This window comes from Elephas maximus, chromosome 1 (assembly GCF_024166365.1).
Source record: "Elephas maximus indicus isolate mEleMax1 chromosome 1, mEleMax1 primary haplotype, whole genome shotgun sequence".
NCBI lineage: Eukaryota > Metazoa > Chordata > Mammalia > Proboscidea > Elephantidae > Elephas > Elephas maximus.
The window spans coordinates 220597401-220616909 of record NC_064819.1 but is presented as its reverse complement, the minus strand read 5'-3'; the positions used below and the strand labels follow the sequence as shown (position 1 = coordinate 220616909).

Here is a 19509-nt window from a genome sequence, read left to right as displayed (position 1 = left end):
ACCTTTAAAACCTTTTACGAATGTCATTAAAAATTTCAAAATTAATCTTCCAGCAAATTATATTTCTTGGAGCATGATGTTACAACCCTACCGAGGCAAAGCACTTTAAAAAAAATTCTGTGATGTCGAATTATTTTCTTAAGAATTGAGAGTGTATGAATTATATCTCTGCAGTTAAAAATCTAAAATTCAAATGCTACCACCATTTAAGGTAAAAAACAAGATATTAAAATAATTACAATCCATCTTTCACATAAACTATAGCATAAAACAGCTGTAACACTACATCATTTTATATGAACAGTTATTTGTAAAAATAAAAGAACAGAAGCATACCAACTCATTCATCCAAATACTTCTTTATTTAAGTTAGTTATTATGTTCAGATTCAGTGTTATTTAAAAGCTTAACAGGAGCAAAAGATTATATTACCAGAAAATGGATTTCTCAACTTTATAAGTCTACAATAATTTCCCTTCTAAAGAAAAACAATAAACATTAATAGCTGAAGTAAATAATGATCCATACTTCTCTTAAAGACAGAAAATTCCCCAATTTTCTCATATAATGCATTGCCTGCAGCCCATTAATTTTGACCATTTCTTATGGTAAAAGGCTTACCAGTTATAAGTTCTTCTAAAAGGAATGTGCAAGTCAGCTGCACTTGGCAATTTACGTACAGTGTTGTGGTTTTGTGGTGAGCGCTACCATTTTCTAAGGATCAAGAAAAGCGTAGTAAATCTGAGATAGAATGGTTATACTTCATCAAAACATATTATGTAACTGACTACCTTGTGTGAGTCGGACCTGACTTGACAGCAACTAACAACAACAAACCTTGTGTGTATTTTCCAATTCACTTCATTATTTTCTGATACATGAAGACTTTAAGATGGAAAGTTACCTTTCAGAGTTTTTTTCACTGACAATTTTGGATAATCCATCCTATGTATAATTATCATCTTTAAAAGAAAACAGAAGCTAAGTAGGATAGTAAGTTCCTATTTATGGGTGAAAGGGAAACAGAAGAAAAAAGAAACTGCTTCAGAGAACCAGTTTCCGCTACATTGGCTATAAACATTCATAATAAACAACTAACTCAATGAAGGGTAAAAATTATTTGGTTAACACATTAATTTAAAATGGCATCTTAATATAAGGGTTGAGAAAGGTATGAGAAGGTTCACCAACTAATCCCCATGCAGTTTCAATTCCTTATTTGGCTCCATGTTTTTTCCTGTTCATCTCATCTAACTCTGCCCACTTTCTAACTTCATGGTCCTCAGCTGACTTCTCCCCACAGTGGACGGCTGGCCACCTGGGGTGTCTGTGTGTGTGATGTGTTGCCACTGGGTGTGCAATGAAGTTTATGAGTTAGGCAGTATAAATGGATATTATTTATTTTCTTATAACCTTTAATTACTAATAATCAGTCAAATCAGCCATTTAAAAATTATATGCATCCATTTGGACTGGTTTCACTATAGTACTATATGTTTTGTTGTCATTGTTTTTTGCTTACTCAATAAAGTTACTGATTGCCTACTACTTGTACTATGCTAGAATGAATGCTGAAAATACTAAAATAAAAACACAGATACCTATGGTCAGGAAATTTACATTTTAGTAGGGGAAGCCAAACACAGCAACACATAAATGCAACTGAGTTCTGGCTGGGTGCCATCAAGTCGATTCCAACTCACAGCGATCCTATGCACAACTGAGCAAAACATCCTACACCATCCTCACAATCATTGCTATGTTTGAGCCCACTGTTGCAGCCACCGAGTCAGTTTATGTCACTGAAGGTCTCCTCTCTTTCGCTAACCCTCTAACTTTACCAAGCGTGATGTCCTTTCTTCTCCAGGGACTGGTCCCTCCTGATAACATATCTGAGGTATGTGAGACGAAGTCTCGTCATCCTCTCTTCTAAGGAGCATTCTGGCTGTACTTCTTCCAAGACAGATTTGTTCATTCTTCTGGCAGTCGTATATTCAATATTCTTTGTCAACACCGTAATTCAAAGACATCAATTCTTCTTCAGTCTTCTTTATTCAATGTCCAGCTTTTGCATGCATATAAGGTCACTGAAAATATTGTGGCCGGGGCCAGGTGCACCTTAGGCCTCAAAGAGACATTTCACTTTCAAACACTTTAAAGAGGTCTTTTGCAGCAGATTTGCCCAATGCAACGCATCATTTGATTTCTTGACTGCTGCTTCCATGGGCATTGATTGTGGATCCAAGTAAAATGAAATCCTTGACAAGTTCAATCTTTTCTCTGTTTATCATGACGTTGCTTATTGGCACAGTTGTGAGGATTTTTGTTTTCTTTATGTTAAGGTGTAATTCATACTGAAAGTTGTAGTCTTTGATCTTCATCAGTAAGCGCTTCAAGTTCTCTCTGCTTTCAGCAAGCAAGGTTGTGTTATCTGCATATCCTCCAATCCTGATGCCACATTCTTCTTCAGATAGTCCAGCTTCTCGGATTATTTGCTCAGCATATACACTAAGTATGGTGAAAGTGTACAACCCTGACATACACCTTTCCTGAGTTTAAACCACACAGTATTCCCTTGTTCTATGTGAACCACTGCCTCTTGGTCTACATATAGAATCTTCATGAGCACAATTCAGTGTTCTGGAATTCCCATTCTTTGCAATGTTATCCATAATTTGTTACGATCCACACAGTTGATGCCTTTGCATAGGTAGTAAAGCACAGGTATTCTCTGCTTTTAGCCAAGATCCATCTGGCATCAGCAATGATATCCTTTGCTCGACATCTTCTTCTGAATCTCGCCTGAATTTCTGGCAGTTGCCTGTCGAGGTACTGCTGCAACCATTTTTGAATTATTTTCAGCAAAATTTTACACACGTGTGACATTAATGATATTGTTTGATATCAAATATTACTGACTGAAAAAAGCAAGATGCAGAATCCACATATAACACCTTTTGTGTAAGAAAACCAACAAACAAAAAACCAGACCATGATTTATTTTAAACAGGTATGTCTGTATGAATGCAAAGCAAAAGTTCTGAAAGTATACATACTAGTGATTATCTGGGGTGGGGGTTTGGTAGAGGGACCCATGGACAGAGTGTGGTCAAAGGAGATTTAGCCATTTTCATAAAGTGTTAATTTTTTCATAAGAATTTTCATATACGACTTGTATAATTAAGCATAAACAAGTGAAAGGTAATTTGAGCGGAATTTATGTTTTCCTTATAAAATTATGCCCTACGTATTTCCCCATAACATGACTTGCATTGTGATATGTGGATAGGAGAATAAGAATAGAATTATACTTACCCAACCACAGGTACTTTCAAATAACTCAAAGTCTATCTTATTTACACTGAAACTGTTACTGATCCATAACTAACAGCTGCAGCAATTATCAATTATCAGGATATTTAAAAGCTGTGACTCACAGTTACATTCTAGTTAAAATTTTCCCTATGGGTTTACGTATAATCCACTGTCAAAACAAAAAAGCCAGTTAACTTTTTTCATCCAAAGGCTAACTCAAGGTGAATTAATACACAAGCCCTCAAGCTGAGTAAGCAACCAAGTGGTGTGTTTATAAGGAAGAGGTAGGGGGTAGTAGAAAAAGAAGTAAGTTTATGGTTAATATCTTAAGCTTAGGAGTCCCCCTGAACACAATACCCTTAGAGAAAATTATCATACACAAAGGTGGACAAGGCATACTGTTTTCTCTGAACTTGTAGTATAATCATTCTGGCTCAGCACTTACTACAGGCCAGGTCCTGTGCTAAAATGGTTAACATGCATTATTTGTTACTTCTCACAGCACTCTTATAAAAAAAAAGGATTAAATGAGAAACTGCAGATAAAACTCTTCACCTCATACCTGACATATAACCATAAATGTCATCCTTTATTAGGTATTAGTACGGCCCAATCTCCAACTTCATCAATTCAACCCTCACACTCTGCCACAGTTACCTTTTCAAAAAACTCATAGACTTATGTGTGCCAGTGTTAAGAATCTTCAACGGATTCCCATCACCCACTGAATTAAGTCTAACCCCTTCACCTGACATTCAAGAGCATGTATGACATCGCCTATCCTATCCTTCTGTACTCTAGGCACACTGGACTGCTCACCATTTCTAGAAAATATTACCTACTTTCATACCCATAACCTAGAAATGCTCTTGCCACTCTCTCTAACCTACCTACCCTTTAAGGCTCAGTAGAAATACTACCTTCTCCACAAAGCTGATTCTCTGTAGAAATCTCAAGTACATTGTTTACACCTGTATTTTGGCATTTATCTTTCATATTATTTGTAAGTTCACTGAAAGCAAGGTTTTACTGATTTCCGCATCTCTACTGTTTCTAGCAGTGTTTTACACACAGTTTGCACTCAATAACACAGAAAAAATTCACCATTACTAACAGCACTACTGGTAATAATAAAATTTTAAATAAATACACAGTTCCTCTTTAATTTCCCCCTTAATTTGCCTAAGTGTGTAATGATTCTAAAACTCTACTAGTAGATTTCTTTTCTAGCCTTAATTCAACACTCAGTGAGAGATAATACTTTCAATATAAAAAAATGTGGGCAATATTCAGTGACCTAGCTAGATTGGCTGATATTAAATAATATGAATGAACCCTGGAGGAGGGAATATAAGAATAAATTAATAGAATCACCTTTTAAATTCACAAATGGGATATAAGATTCCTCCATTTGATTTTGGGTAACCTCTAACCTATCTGAATTGAACTTTAAAATTAAAAGACATGTATGGTTATCTACCCATTTAGTAAATAGTTACATTTTATAGATTGTTTCTAAAACTACACAAATTAGAAAAAAAATGTCCTTAAAAGCTAGCTGACCTTGGCTCTCTAACCATTCCTGAGTTTTCTTTCAGTTAACATCTAAGGCATTAGGCAACCTGTTTTTAGTTTTGCTGTTATATTCCAGGACAATTTCAACTACTTAAGACTTTCTTGTCTGGCTTATTTTGAGCAATAAGCAATAAATTATCAAATATTAGCTCCATACTTAAAAAATTAAAAATATGATTAAATTCTTCAGTTAAAAGTTACTATACTACATTATTTGGTTCTACCCAAAAATCTTACTTATAACTTCCAATTACTGAAGATTATATTCACTCTTTATGTGAAAGCATTTGTGGTGTAATAATAGTTAAAGTTCTCAGGAAGGAGAATTAATTTCCTCCATCTAATTTCCTATACCACTTATACAGTACTGTATGTGGACTTTTAAAAAAAAAAGATAGTTTTGTCATTGTTAAGTTTACTTTTCAATGAAGACCAAAGTATTTTTTGTATCATTTAACTCAGCAGCACTTTAAGTTTATTTTTCCTGAACTGTTCTGTATTAGTTTGCTACTAGTAGCAAACAAGTTAAATTTGAAATATTTAGGCAAAAGGTGTGTTAAAGTCAATACTAGCTGCATGTTACCTAGCTGTTAGGGCTGTTATTTTACTTTAAAGCAAGATGACCACAAGTTTTAAAAGTGAAGTTTTGGTTATTACGGATTTCATAGTAATACGCAGTTACATAGGCTAAGCTTGACTGGTGCCATGGACTTTTAGCATACCTGGAAATAGAAAAATTCAAATTGTAGCTGTTCTTGGTTGGCCCATTGCCATTTTTGTAGCTTACAAATTTTTAATTAAGTAACTGCAGTGAGCTCATCTCTACTGGATACTTCTTTTCCAGGGCAGGTCCAGGAACTGGGTCTGGAGCCTTGAAAGCAGAAGAGAAACTAGAGTAAACTAGAGGTAGGCAGACAAGAAACTTGACTAGATAACATCATGAGATCTAACAGCAGTGAGGTAGTCCCCAAAGCCTCTCATATAAAATATTCTGAAGTGGGAAAAGGGTTGCTCAAGTTACCAGACGATGCTATTTACATTAACTAGTTAAATCATTCTCTTAATCCATCCCACTTTATTCTGGATACCCAATTCTAGAAATTGAACCTGTAGCTTTTATGAAGTCTCTAATGGCTTCTAATGACAGACTATCCAATACGGAATCACAGAATAACTGTAACAGAAAAACAACAAAATCCATGTTTATTGGTAAAATCTGAATTGTAAACTCATCATTTTCAGGCCATTTTGTGCTTTCCTTTCATCATCTCATTTCTCTTCTACCTGCTCCCCTTATTTCCTATGATCAGCTTTCAGGGGTCTCTGAGGAAATGCTTTAAATACATCTAAGCATTAAGCTGAATTTCGAGTTCCAATTTTTGAAAATACTTGGTTTTCTTAAAGAGGGAGGCAAAGAACACTCATAAATTGTGGTTCTTAACCACACTGGAAATTCTTTTTTTTTCCATTACCAAAATAGATTCAATTATTTTTAATTTGTTTGGTTCATATTACACACACACACACACACACACACACGCACGCACGCACAACTATAAAGGCTAGAGAATGGTAGGATCCTAAGAATGAAAGACTGTTCCACTAATTAGATTACCAGGACCTGGAAATGATGTCCTTATCCATGGTAAGCTGCTGCCCTCAACAGTTTCTCTAAGAAACTAATTCATAACAGTAAAAACAAACAAACAAACAGAGAGACAAACAAACTGAATTCTCTGTTGCTATCAAATGGTGGCAGATAATGTGACAAGTGTAACAGAACCAAAAAACAAAACAAACAAAAAATCCCAAAAAAGCTGAAGACAAGGATTCAAAGAATTTCACTCTGTAATTCTATTAACAAGCAACACAATAAAGCAAAATAAAGTAAAAGCAGTTTCTAGGAAAAATGTTTATTTCCACCTACTGTGACAGCGGGTAGTAGGAAAAGAGTTCTGGGAGAGACAGACCTGAGTTTAAATTTGCCTTCATTATGGCCTTGGTCTAAAATTAACTGCAGAAGTTTCCCATCTATAAAATGGGATTCCACCATCCATCTCACCAGACTGTCATAAGAATTAGAAAATGTATATAAATCAACTAACAGCCTGGCATATAATAGGTATTCAATATTTTTCTGTATTACTAAAGACTGAAACACAATGCTCTTTTCTAAACATGTAAGTATACTTAAGTTGATACTAATTTTTACATAAGCTAAAGCAACAGTTGGGTCACAGGCTTCAAAATGTTAAAATAACTCAAATGTGTCATATCCTAAGGGATATAACTAATTTATCGACATTGATTTCAGAACAGTTACAAAGCAAATATATGAGAGTGGATGATAAATAAAAATATAATCAATTTACATTTAGGATATAAAGAAAATTGCTGGTAAATAAGAAGACATGTAATTCTTTTCCCTCAAGTAAAGTAGAAAATGCTCTGTTAACACATCTGTTGGTAAAACGTTACAGACCTGGAATATGGTGTTTTATAAAAAAACATAAGAACAATCAATACATGATATAACTTGGGTCTTCAAGTAAGAAAATATCTTAAGGGAAAAAAACCTTACATTTGGGTAATAATTTCCCTCTTACTGATAGAACAGTGGGTTCTACACAAAATTATTATTTACCAAATATGGCTAAAAGATCAGATTACACCTTCCCTGGCATTTCCAAGTAACAGTGTAACTATCACAAGCCACAAAGAAAAAAAAAAAAAGATTTCCTTATAGTCACTCCAAATGTATCCACTGTCATAACTTTAAAACAGTTTTAAAAAGTTAACATGCAAAATGTCTTATTCAAAATAGATTGCAATTTACAGATGATGGATTAAATTAAGTCACTGTAGTCCCCAGAAGGCAAAAAAAGCTCCTATTCACTAATCAATACGGCTAGGGCTTTCAGTTTAAAGATCATCAACAAAAACACATTAGGTAAGCCATTAATTTTTGTATTTTTATTTTATAACTAGACATCATATTGAAATCTCATTAATCATGATAATTTTTCAGTTGATTCACTTGGCTTTTCCAGTTACAGAATATTGAAAAAAAAAGTACAAGTAATTATGAATTTGCCTCCTTCTTTTCAATAGCTGCACCTTTTATTTTCATTTGTTGGTTTAATTGCATTAGCCAGCATTTCCAAGACAATATTATGTAACAGTAACACTTGGCCAGACCTTTTTAGATTTCATGACTTTTTAATAAGAATTCCGTATTTTACTAAATACTAAAATAGGAATTCTAGCATTTTACCATTTCTAGTAACAAAATGCTGGCTTGTAGTCAGCTATACAAAATCTTAGGTATATAATTTCCTGTTTAAGGATTCTTACTGGCAATAAATGTTGACTTTTTTTTTCCTTTTTGGTATCCTCAGATATTAACACCTCACCACTACCTACTAATATGAATTAATACTTTTTTTTTTTTTTATCATTACATTCCTAGAATGAATCCTACTTGGTCACAGTATTATTCTGTTCATGTAATGCTAGATTCCATCTGATAATTTTATCACGCATTTTTTACACCAATTTTTGTGAGATTGGTCTGTAGTCTCTTTTACTCTTTCATATTTTATTAACCATGTCATGATGGCTTTGTAAAAATAATCAGGCAGCTTATCTTCTTTCCCCCATGGTCTAAAAGTTATCTGGTACCTGAAGTTTAAAAAAATCCAGTGGTAAAACCTTCTGGGTCTGGTGCTTTTTTGTCTCTTATTAGTAAGATTAGCATTTTCATTTGTGGTTCCAGATCCTATCCCCTTCTCTCACATTTCTCTGGGCAAACCATCTTCCTTTCTTTTCAATCACTAACTTATGAATAGGCGTAAGTCTAACCTACCTGTAACACACATCCATTTACACACTCGTAGCACAGAATTTTTCCTTACCAATTAAGTCTTAAAATCACTCAGCAACTTATTTGTTCACAAGGTTATTTATTAAAATGTACTACTTTATTCAAGGCACTAAGGAAATAAAGAGAATGAGCTGCAGTTTTTCCACTTTACCCACTCTCGGTCTAGAAGGAAACACAAACAAAAAACGGCATACTAAACTAAAACATGCAGTTTTTGTACACAAAAAACTTCTATAGCAATGTAAGGCACATGCTATGCTAGGCCATCTCTCTCTTGCCATTCATGCCTTGCCAAACCTCTACTGAACCCCAAACCTCTATGCCCCCAATTTTGTTTTATTCTGTTTTCAAGGCACCTCCCTTGATAATAGTTTTATTCAAATCACTATATCCAATAACCTCTTCAATTCCTCATCTACCTCTTCCCAATAACTTATGTTCATAAAATATTTGAAGCACTTTCTAGCTCATCACCTCATTTGATTCTCATGAAAAACCACTGAGGAAGGCTCTAGTTATTGCTACCATTTTGCAAGGTTCAGATAATTAACTAATTTATTGATTATCAAACCTCCAATAAGCAGCAGAGTTAGGGCCAGAAATGTATTCATGGCTTTCTTGCTCCTGGTCCAGAGTTCCTTCCTCTCTTTTGTACTAGCTTGACACTGCTGATCTTTCTCTTCTTGAAAACTCCTTTTCTGGTCAACACTGTGCATTCTTCTAGTTCCCTAGGTTCCTTATTTCTAAGTTTCTTTACAATAGCGTCTGTCAAATGGCATAGGCACAAAGTTACGACATTCATTCTTTCACTTGTTCTTCTGGCATCTTATCTACATTTATAGCACAATCTAAGGAGAATCTCCTTTAAATTTTAATTTAAATTTTCAATTCTATTTGATGAAACTTAAACACTCAGAATCAGAATCTGATGCTGAAAGGACCTTTACAGATTATCTAGTCTAACACCCTTAAATTAATAAAAGAAAAACTTAAAAGTTCAAACCATACAAGTCAGTAGCAGAATTCAAATACAAGTTTAATAAAGACAAAGCTTGTCTCCATATTACTTATGACTCATAAAACTAATAAATGTACAGTAATTTATAATTACTGTACATTTATGTACAGTAATTATAAATTAAACAAATTTTAGAGTATTATTGGGCCTTGCTTCATTTTTGTTAAAGAGTTGCTCCTATTTCTAAGAGATTTTACTTATATGACCATTTCAACGTATGAGTCCATTTATCACAGTGGATTAAAAAAAAAAAAATCACAGAATGGCAATAAAGTCAAAACCTACCCAATCCTATATATTCGTGCATTAGTTATCTCTATTCTAGATTATCAAAGTGAACTGGAACTCAAAATCACACCATGCCTATGCTAATGCTTCCCACCTGGGTTGGGGTCATTCATGACCTAGTCTAACATCACCTTTTGTAAAGCACTTAGAAAAGTACCCCGCACATGATAAGTATTCAAAACACATTAGTAACTACTGCTAACACGTTAGCTACCACTGCTGGTGCAACAATTACTACTTCTAACTATATAAGCATATAAATAAGGTTTATGATATATAAATATACTTTGTTTCAGAGACAATTATTTATCTAGGAATACCTTTCCATCCACTCACAACCAACATGTACTTTAAGATCTCAACATCTGAGTCTGTAGGTTCCTTAATAATTGCTGAAAATCAAGCGCTCATTTTAAAAGGAAAATTTTTACTCCAACATTTCAAGCTTTTGGAATTTTTAAGCTGATTTAACCACGATACAGAATACACGAAAAATAAGATGGAGTCTAATGTGAAGCAAAAGAGGTTTTTTCCTCTTATAAGTACTTATGTTTAAAATTAAACTCTTCCTTAAACTAGCCTCCCTCAACTTCTCCGTTTCTGTCACCAATAGCAACACTCTCTTTAGCCTGAAGACTGAAGTTACCTTAACTCTTCTGTGCCTTGACCTTTCCCAACTCCTTCAAATCTCATACAATTCCTAAGCCTCTACTCACTGGATGTTCCAGTCAGTAGATAGTTCTGAAGTCTACAAAGTTCTGAAAAGATTTTTTCATGAATTTTCATGTCAAAACTCATCTGGTAACAAAAATCTTACTTGAACTGATGCGAGGCTATTTATAGGCTTTATTTAGGCCATATACTGTGATTATTTCCACATTTCACTGCAGAAATAGTAGTGTTTTTAATTACAGGTTGGTGCCTCAGACCTTGCTTGGGATATTACATGTATAAAATCATGTTATCTTTCTATCATCCAAAAAATTTTGAATTTCAAAACATACCTGGCCCCAGGATTTCAGATAAGGTATTTCGGCTTATAAAATATTCCAAGAATCCTAACTTAGGGACCCATTCTTATCCTAACTTTCTTCCTGATACTCGCCCCTACAACACTTTAAGCATTTCGGACCCCATATTTGTCATCAAGTCTTAGAATTTCTTCTTTCCAAATAAATATCTCTTAGAATTGCCAATTATACTTCATTCCCAGGAGTCCCTCAGTGGCACAAACGGTTAAGCGCTTGACTACTAGCCAAAAGGATGGTGGTTCAAATCCACCAGAGGTGCCTCAGAGGACAGGCCCGGCGATCTGCTTCTGAAAGGTCACGGCCTTGAAAACCTTATGGAGCAGTTCTATTCTACACACACACGGGGTCACCATGAGTAGGAATCAAGTTGACGGCAACTAACACCAATTCCATCCCTACTGCTACCATGCACGCTATCCCTGATCATCCAACATCTAAATTGCCAGACCCATTGCTTTAACTCACTGTTACCAAGGTCTTCCACTACAAGCTATTAAATATAGCACAAAAGACTAAGAAATGTTCCTATATATAAAAAAAAAAATGTTCCTACATAGCCACCTTAAATATTTCACCCTTTGCGTAAGAACTTATTAAAACTGGCACAGATACACATTAAAAGGTTAAAAGCAGTAGTTGTAGGATTACAGGTGAATTTTTCTTACCTTTTTAAACCTTAGTTTAGCTATAGTTATGAGCCAAGAGTGCCTCCCTTTTTTAACCTATTGAAACTTAAAGATTTCCTAAATTAATTTATACTTATTCTGTAATTAAAACAAAACAAACAAAATCTACTAGGATCCTTTCCTGATTATTAGCTCAACTAAAACTCTTCAGTATGGTTTTCAAGGCCGTCTTCAATTTGCTTCCACTAGATCAAGGTTCTTAGCTCCCCCTCTACTCTCTGTTGTTGCTTTTTTTTTTTTTTTGCTGTCAAAGTGAAAGCTACAGTCTGGGAGAAAGCTACAGATTGCCCCAGAATGGTTTTAAATGCATAAAATACATAGGATTACAAAGAAAACTAGTTATACTGAAATATAGTTACCAAATATTTTCTTAAAACCTGTATTTGTGATATATTAAAATATCACATTTAACATAACAAAATCTAGCAGGGTAGTCCAATAACAACCATAATTTTGAAACAGTAATATGTGTAATTATAGGGGTATTTTTTTTTTCATAACTGTAGTGTAATATGAAAAATCTGCAATTTTTCTACAAGTAAGAAGTCACACAGTGGCTGCAACAATGGACTCAAACATAGCAATGATTGTGAGGATGGCACAGGACCGAGCAGTGTTTCATTCTGTTGTACACACGGTTGCTATGAGTTGGAACTGACTAGACGGCACCTAACAACAACAACCAAGTCACAGGTACTGCTAACATTACTGTGGTGGTTTATTGCTTACAATCATAATGGAAGGAAATGCTAAATTTCAGTAAGAAGTTAGGGAAAATAAAGAAGTAATATATCTCTCATCTGAATGCACAGATCCCTCTAACTCCATCCTCAGACTCCTTCAAGGTTGCAGACCTTAGGTTAAAATCCATCTACTTTTATTGCCCGCTACTCCCGGCACCCACAGGAATCCAGTCAGGCTTGTCTGAACATGTTCAACCTGGTTTCTTTCCTTGTTATTGCCCTTGCTTAGAATGTCATTTCTCGACCTCAATGCTTTTCAAAGCCAATTCAGGTTTTATCTCCTTCTTGAAGTCACAGAGATCTCTCTATTCCTAGAACTCCTAATGTATATGTAGGCCAATGCTTTATGACTCAACATTTGTTTTCTTATAGTTCTACTTCTGTGCCTCTTCATCTAAGTTATGAGATCTCTGGGAACATGGATGGGCCAAGTACTTACATATAGGACACTGCTTACACAAAATACACGGACATAAAATGTGCTCAGTAAAGAAACTGTTCTCAATAATAATGTTCTCAGGAAGGACCAATCCCTGGAGAAGAACATCATGCTTGGTACAGTAGAGGGTCAGGGAAAAAGAGGAAGCCCCTCAACAAGATGGACTGACAAAGTGGCTGCAACAATGGGCTCAAACATACCTACTCATTACGATGATGGTACAGGACCGGGCAATGTTTCTTTCTTTACACATAGGGTCACTGTGAGTCAGAACCGACCTGATGGCACCTAACAACAACAACAACTCAATAATCAGTAAATCACGTACTGTAAAACTGTCTGGCAACTTTAAGCACCAGAAAGTATCTAAAGAGAAGGCCAGAAATGCCACTAAGCAGCCCAAACGGACATTATAAATTAAGCGTATAGTTCGCCTTAGTCTGAAGCCTATTATATTCAAATCTTGGGAGCTGATTTATTAGGTAGCAATGAATTACAAGTAACAAATGAGAAAAGGAGTGCTACAGTAGACATAAAAATAATGACTCATTCCAAAAATATTTACTAAGCACCTACTTTGTGCCAGGCACTGTTCTAGCTGCTAGGGATTCAATGCTGAAAACAAAGTATCTCAAACAGTAACTACTCAGTGTCAGAATCTGGACTAGAATCTGGGGCTCCTGACTCCCATTCTGAAGCTCTGAAAGAAGCAGCTGTTCTTATCTTCCAAAAAAGGATAAGTATGTGTGGGGTTCTCTATTTCAGAAGGCAACAAATCATATAAAACATTATAAAGAGATACATGTGAAGCTTAAATGCAAAGCTTTGTTTAGAAAGTTATCTTATGTAGAATTCTTATTATCTGATGATGCTAGATGAATGAGGTGCCACTCTACTCACTGATTAATATTTTAATCACAAACACTTCATGAAGCTTTGTTTTTATTCAAAGTGCTCTGCCAAGTTACCTTATTCATTTCATGTAAAAATATAAAAACACATCTACCAGTACCCTAGAGGTGGGGCAGCAATAATGGTGATGGTAAATATTACTCCACATAGCCTTTTTCACCAGGGGGCGGGGGGACCAAAAGTGGAGGATAATGGGAATGTGGATAGGAAACAAGGAATTGCTCTCCACACATTTCAACCTCTACTACTGATTGTGACCAAAAAGAAATTACTTTTCCTAAATAGAAGTTTTCAGACTAATAACTGGAACTGAGAGAGAGCAAGAGAGAAAGGGAGAGGGGAGGAAGGAAACTCTAACAAGTAAATAGCCTGACCCAGCCACACTAGCAACCTAAAGTCAACTGGTGTAAAACGCAACTCACTGCTTTGTATCTAATAATGTATTTCTGTATTAATTATTAATAGCAAGATTCTGAAGCTAGAAATCTCAGGGTCTTCAATTCTTGCTTTCTTCTCCACATAAAATCAGTGGCAAAATTCTACTTATCACTCCTACAAAAATCTCTTGCCTTCATCCTCTCTCTAGTCCCACTACAAGGTCCTGGTTTAGGCACCTGAAGCCTTTCGAAGCTATATTTCATAGCAGTAACAAACTTACTAGCTTTCTAAAACACGGATCATGTATGCCACTTTCCTCCCCAAGAGACCCAAGAGATTTTATAGAGTTATATTGTACTGAATTTCAGTAGAAGATGGTGACGCTCACTGAGCTAGGGAATAATGGAAAAAAGGCAAAGCAGGAAAAGAGGATACTCGAGCACCAAGAACTTACAACAAAGGAGTCAGAAAAGTTAGATAAAATGTAGGAAAGAACGGGTATCAAGAAAGTCAAATGAAAACTTGTAAGAGTAATAATTATTATAGTTTTAAGTTTAGTATTTTTATACTAATTTTGTAACAACAAATTTTCTATTAAAAGCTACCATTTGTTAAGCATTTATGTGCTAAGCAGTAGACCAAGTGATTTACGATTGAATCACTAATTTAAGGCACCCAATAACCATGTGATGTAGGTACCTCTGAATGAGTTGTCTACATATTATTCTCTCCTACTAGAATAAGGATTAATTTATACAGACCCCCTTCTTTACTCCCCATGATGCCTAAAACAGAGCACTGAACAATTTACATTCTTCCTATGCTGGTGTCAACAATCTCAGAGAAAGTCATTTTTTTAAATATATAATTTAATTTTTATTTCACTTTTTTGTTGAGAATATACACAGCAAAACATATGCCAACTTAACAGTTTTTACATGTACAGTTCATTGACACTGATTACATTCTTCAAGCTGTGCAACAATTCTCACCGTTCTGAGTTGTTCTTACCCCATTAACATAAACTCATTGCCCCTCAAAGGCTATCTAATCTTTCCTAGCGCTCAAGTTTCTTAATTCTTTGTCTAAGTCATTCTTCCTCATCAAGCTTGTTAAAATAAAAATATATTACACCAATAATAAAAATCGACAGAAGTTTATTTAATACATGATTTACAAATTGGGGTGACTTTTTTTTTTTTTGAACATTTTATTGTGGTTTGGGTGAAAGTTTATAGAGCAAATTAATTTCCCATTCAACAATTTATACACACTTTGTTTCTTGACATTAGCTGCAATCCCCTCAATGTGACAGTACTCTACCTACTTCCTCCCTGGCTTCCCCATTTCCATTCACCCATCTTTCCTGCCCCTTCCTGCTTCTGAACTTTGTTTTTGGGCAAATCCTGCCTTTTGGGTCTCACATGGGTGATTGTTCTGAGGACCACATTCCTCACAGGTGTTACTGTTCACTTTATCAGCCTGCCTGTTGTTTGGCTGAAAGGTGATCTCCAGGAGTGGGTTCAGTTCCAGGTGTGAAGAGTGTCTAAGGGCCATAGTCTTAGGGGTTCCACCAGTCAGTCTCTATCACACCAGTGAGTCTGGTCTTTTTAATGAGTATGAACTCTGTTCAGGACTTTCTATTGTGGTCTTGATCAGAGTGGTTGGTCGTGGTAGTCAGGCACCATCTAGTTCTGGTCTCAAGCTAGTAAAGGCTGTGGTTTGTGTGGTCCATTAGTCCTTTGGACTAATTGTTTCCTTGAGTCTTTGATTTGTTTTCCTTCACTCTTCTTTGTTCTAGACGGGAAGAGGCCAATAGTTGCATCTTAGATGGCCGCTCATAAGCTTTTAACCCCAGTTGCTACTCACCAAAGTAGGTTGTAGAACACTGTCTTTATGCACTACGTTACGCTAATTGATCTAGATGGCCCCCGAGACTATGGTCCTGAGCCCTCAAGCCCAGTGACTTAGTCCCTCAGCGTGTTTGGTTATGGCTAAAGAGTTATCATAACTTTGCCCCCCTGTATGCTCTACTATATACATGGATATCTTGTAGCACATACAAATACATATGTAAAAATATACTCTGCTAAACCTACATGGGAAACCCTGCTGGCATAGTGGTTAAGTGCTACGGCTGCTAACCAAAAAGTTGGCAGTTTGAATCCACCAGGTGCTCCCTGGAAACTCTATCGGGCAGTTCTACTCTGTCCTATAGGGTCGCTATGAGTTGGAATCGACTTGACAGCAACAGTTTTTTTTTAAACCATCCCACACCTATTCAGATTACAGAAAGCCATTCTCATGTTGTTGTTAGCTGCCCAATTCATGGATGGAAGGTGAGAAATTCTACCACTGAACCACCAAGGCCTTCTATTCTTCCTATTAACTTTATTAATTTGTCATGAACTAACACAAACACACACAAAAGGGATTTGGAAATAACAGTACGGCTTTAAAAATATTCTCCTGGCATTTAAATAGGCACTGGAATAGTAAAGGTTCAGAGTATATTCATCTTGTAAAGCTCAAAGAAGAAAAGGTACACGAAAATGCTTTTGTAAGTATAATTACTACTGACAAGAAACATGGCCTATATTTCTGTCTACTTGAAAACTGTGAGAAGGACTAGGTTGCAAATAGATGAACATTTCTTTCTTTTAAAAGCAGGCAAAGAATTTCCTATGAGACATGCTAAACAGCCCTGGTAATGCAGTGGTTAAGTGCTCACCTGCTAACAGAAAGGTTGACAGTTCAAATACACCAGCCACTTTGCGCGAGGAGATGTGGCAGTCAGCTTCCTTAAGGTTACAGCCTTGGAAACCTTACACAACATTCTACTCTGCCGTGACCTATACGGCCCCTATAAGTTGGAATCGACTCAATGGTAATGGGTATGGCATGAGACATGCTACTACATTTAGACTAAACTCCAAGCCCAGGCTACCATTTGCAATTGGTGCTCTGTTGGACACAGGAAGTCTGGGCCAAAGTTTACATGAATTTGTGTAAATCCATTACCACTAGGAAAAAAAGAACAAAAACAAAAAGCAAAGGGTATGCTTCCCTGACCTTGGGTTAGTAATGTTGCTATGTATGGGTGAACTCTCTACGAGTGGAATGCTTTTTTGAAAATGTCAAGGTACTGGTACTACTTAGAAAAGACATTTGAACATAATCAGTACTCTGGAATCTCAAAACTCATTTACTTCCAAAAGCAGCAAGTTTACTAGCTTTAGTAGACCTTTAGTAGAGTGTGTATTCATTCACTCATTTATCCATTCATTCACAAACATTTACTGAGAGCTCAGTGCCAAGGCATTATACTAATGCTGGAAAAAACTTAAATGGTAAAAACTGAAAGGTAAACAGATAATTTGTAATACAATGTGGTCAACCCTGTAATTGTTAGCTTCCATGGAGCTGACACACGATTCTCAGTGACCCCACACAGAACAGAACAAAAGGCTGCCCGATCCTGTGCCATCCCCGTGACTGGCTGTGGACCAGACCACTGTTAGCCATGGGGTTTTCACTGACTGGTTTTCGGGAGCAGATCACCAGCCCTTTTTTCTAGCTCATCTTAGTCAGGAAGTTCCGCTGAAATGTGTTCGCCACCATAGCAACACGCAAGCCTCTACTGACAGATGAGTGACGGCTGCACGTGGGGTGTATCGGTCAGGAACCAAATCTGGGTCTCCTGTGTGGAAGGCACTGCCACTGCCACTGCCCCTAATCCTGCAATAGGGGAAAATAAAACAAAGGGCTAGAAATATATAAATTATCAATAAACAAATGTCATTAGAGCAAACTGGTTACAAAAGAAAAGAACAGTGATGTTTTAAAAATATTTTGCAATATACCTTAATATGAAGTAAATACTCCTGACTGGAACTCAGAAAATTAATTTTTTCACTGATTTATTTCTGGCTCTAAGAAATCTAAGTCTCTCCTTGCTAGCTATTTTGCATTCTTATTTTTTATTTCATCTGTTTTTGATCTGCCTCTCTGTTTTAACTACTAGAGAAATGTTGACACAGAAAGCCATTCAGGCACTTAAATAGTGTCAATTCCTTTTCACAGTACTCGTAAAGCTACTTCATTTTATAAAATTTAGGACAGAGCTCTTAAAATTAGTAAGACACACGTGTCTATACCACTATTACAGTCATCTTCCTATCAAATAAGTATAATTAAATACATATTATAGTACAACCAGTCTCCAAATGTCTCCCAAATACAAAATTTCTAGAGCATTTAAAGTTAGATACTCAATAGTCTGTTGATAAACAAAGCCAATCTAAACTTTCATAAAGTTCTTTACATACTAAGACAATTTGGCTTTTTGCTAATAAACCTTAAATTACAGTAAACAGAACAGCTGGGCTATATGAAAAAGAACGGGGCATCAAGATTGGAGGAAGAATCATTAACAACCTGCATTATGCAGATGACACTACCTTGCTTGCTGAAAGTGAAGAGGACCTGAAGCAGTTACTGATGAAGATCAAAGACCACAGCCTTCAGTAAGGAGTATACCTCAACATAAAGAAATCAAAAATCCTCACAACTGGACCAATAAGCAACACCATGATAAATGGGGGAAAAGATTGGACTTGTCAAGGATTCCATTTTACTCAGATCCACAAACAGCAGCCATGGAAGCAGCAGTCAAGAAACCAAAAGACGCATTACGCTGGGCAAATCTGCTGCAAAAGACCGCTTCAAAGTGTTAAAAAGCAAAGATGTCACCTTGAGGACTAAGGTGCCCGCCCCCACCCCCACCCCCCACTCAAGCCATGGTGTTTTCAATCGCCTCATATGAATGCGAAAGCTGGACGATGAATAAGGAAGACAGAAGAAGAACTGATGCCTTTGAATTGTGATGCTGGTGAAGAATACTGAATGTATCATGGACTCCCGAAAGAAAGAACAAATCTGTCTTGGAAGAAGTACAACCAGGACACTCCTTAGAAGCAAGTATGGCGAGACTATGTCTCACATACTTTGGACATGTTATCAGGAGGGACCCAGTCCTTGGAGAAGGGCATCATGCTTGGTAAAGTAGAGGGTCAGCAAAAAAGAGGAAGAACCCAGTGGCTGCAACAAAGGGCTCAAGCATAGCAACAATTGTGAGGATGGAGAAGGACCTGGCAGTGTTTTGTTCTGTTGTGCACAGGGTCACTATGAGTTGGAATCAACTCGATGGCATCTAGGAACAACAACAAACAGAAATAGGCT

The 19509-nt window shown here is 36.2% G+C and overlaps 1 protein-coding gene across 6 annotated transcripts in view; it reads right to left on the bottom strand.

Moving 5' to 3' along the window:
- TAB2 (TGF-beta activated kinase 1 (MAP3K7) binding protein 2) overlaps positions 1-19509 on the bottom strand; it is an 85474-nt gene that overhangs the window by 48657 nt on the left and 17308 nt on the right. For 2 of the 6 annotated variants that reach the window (XR_007519762.1, XM_049904566.1), the window contains exon 1: positions 622-5164. The exons of 1 other annotated variant lie outside the window; for it this stretch is intronic. The gene's annotated coding sequence lies outside the window, so the exon portion shown is untranslated. Of the gene's footprint in view, positions 1-621; positions 5165-5612; positions 7086-19509 lie in introns of those variants that run through there. 3 more of the 6 variants (XM_049904811.1, XM_049904650.1, XM_049904725.1) reach the window with 2 other exon arrangements.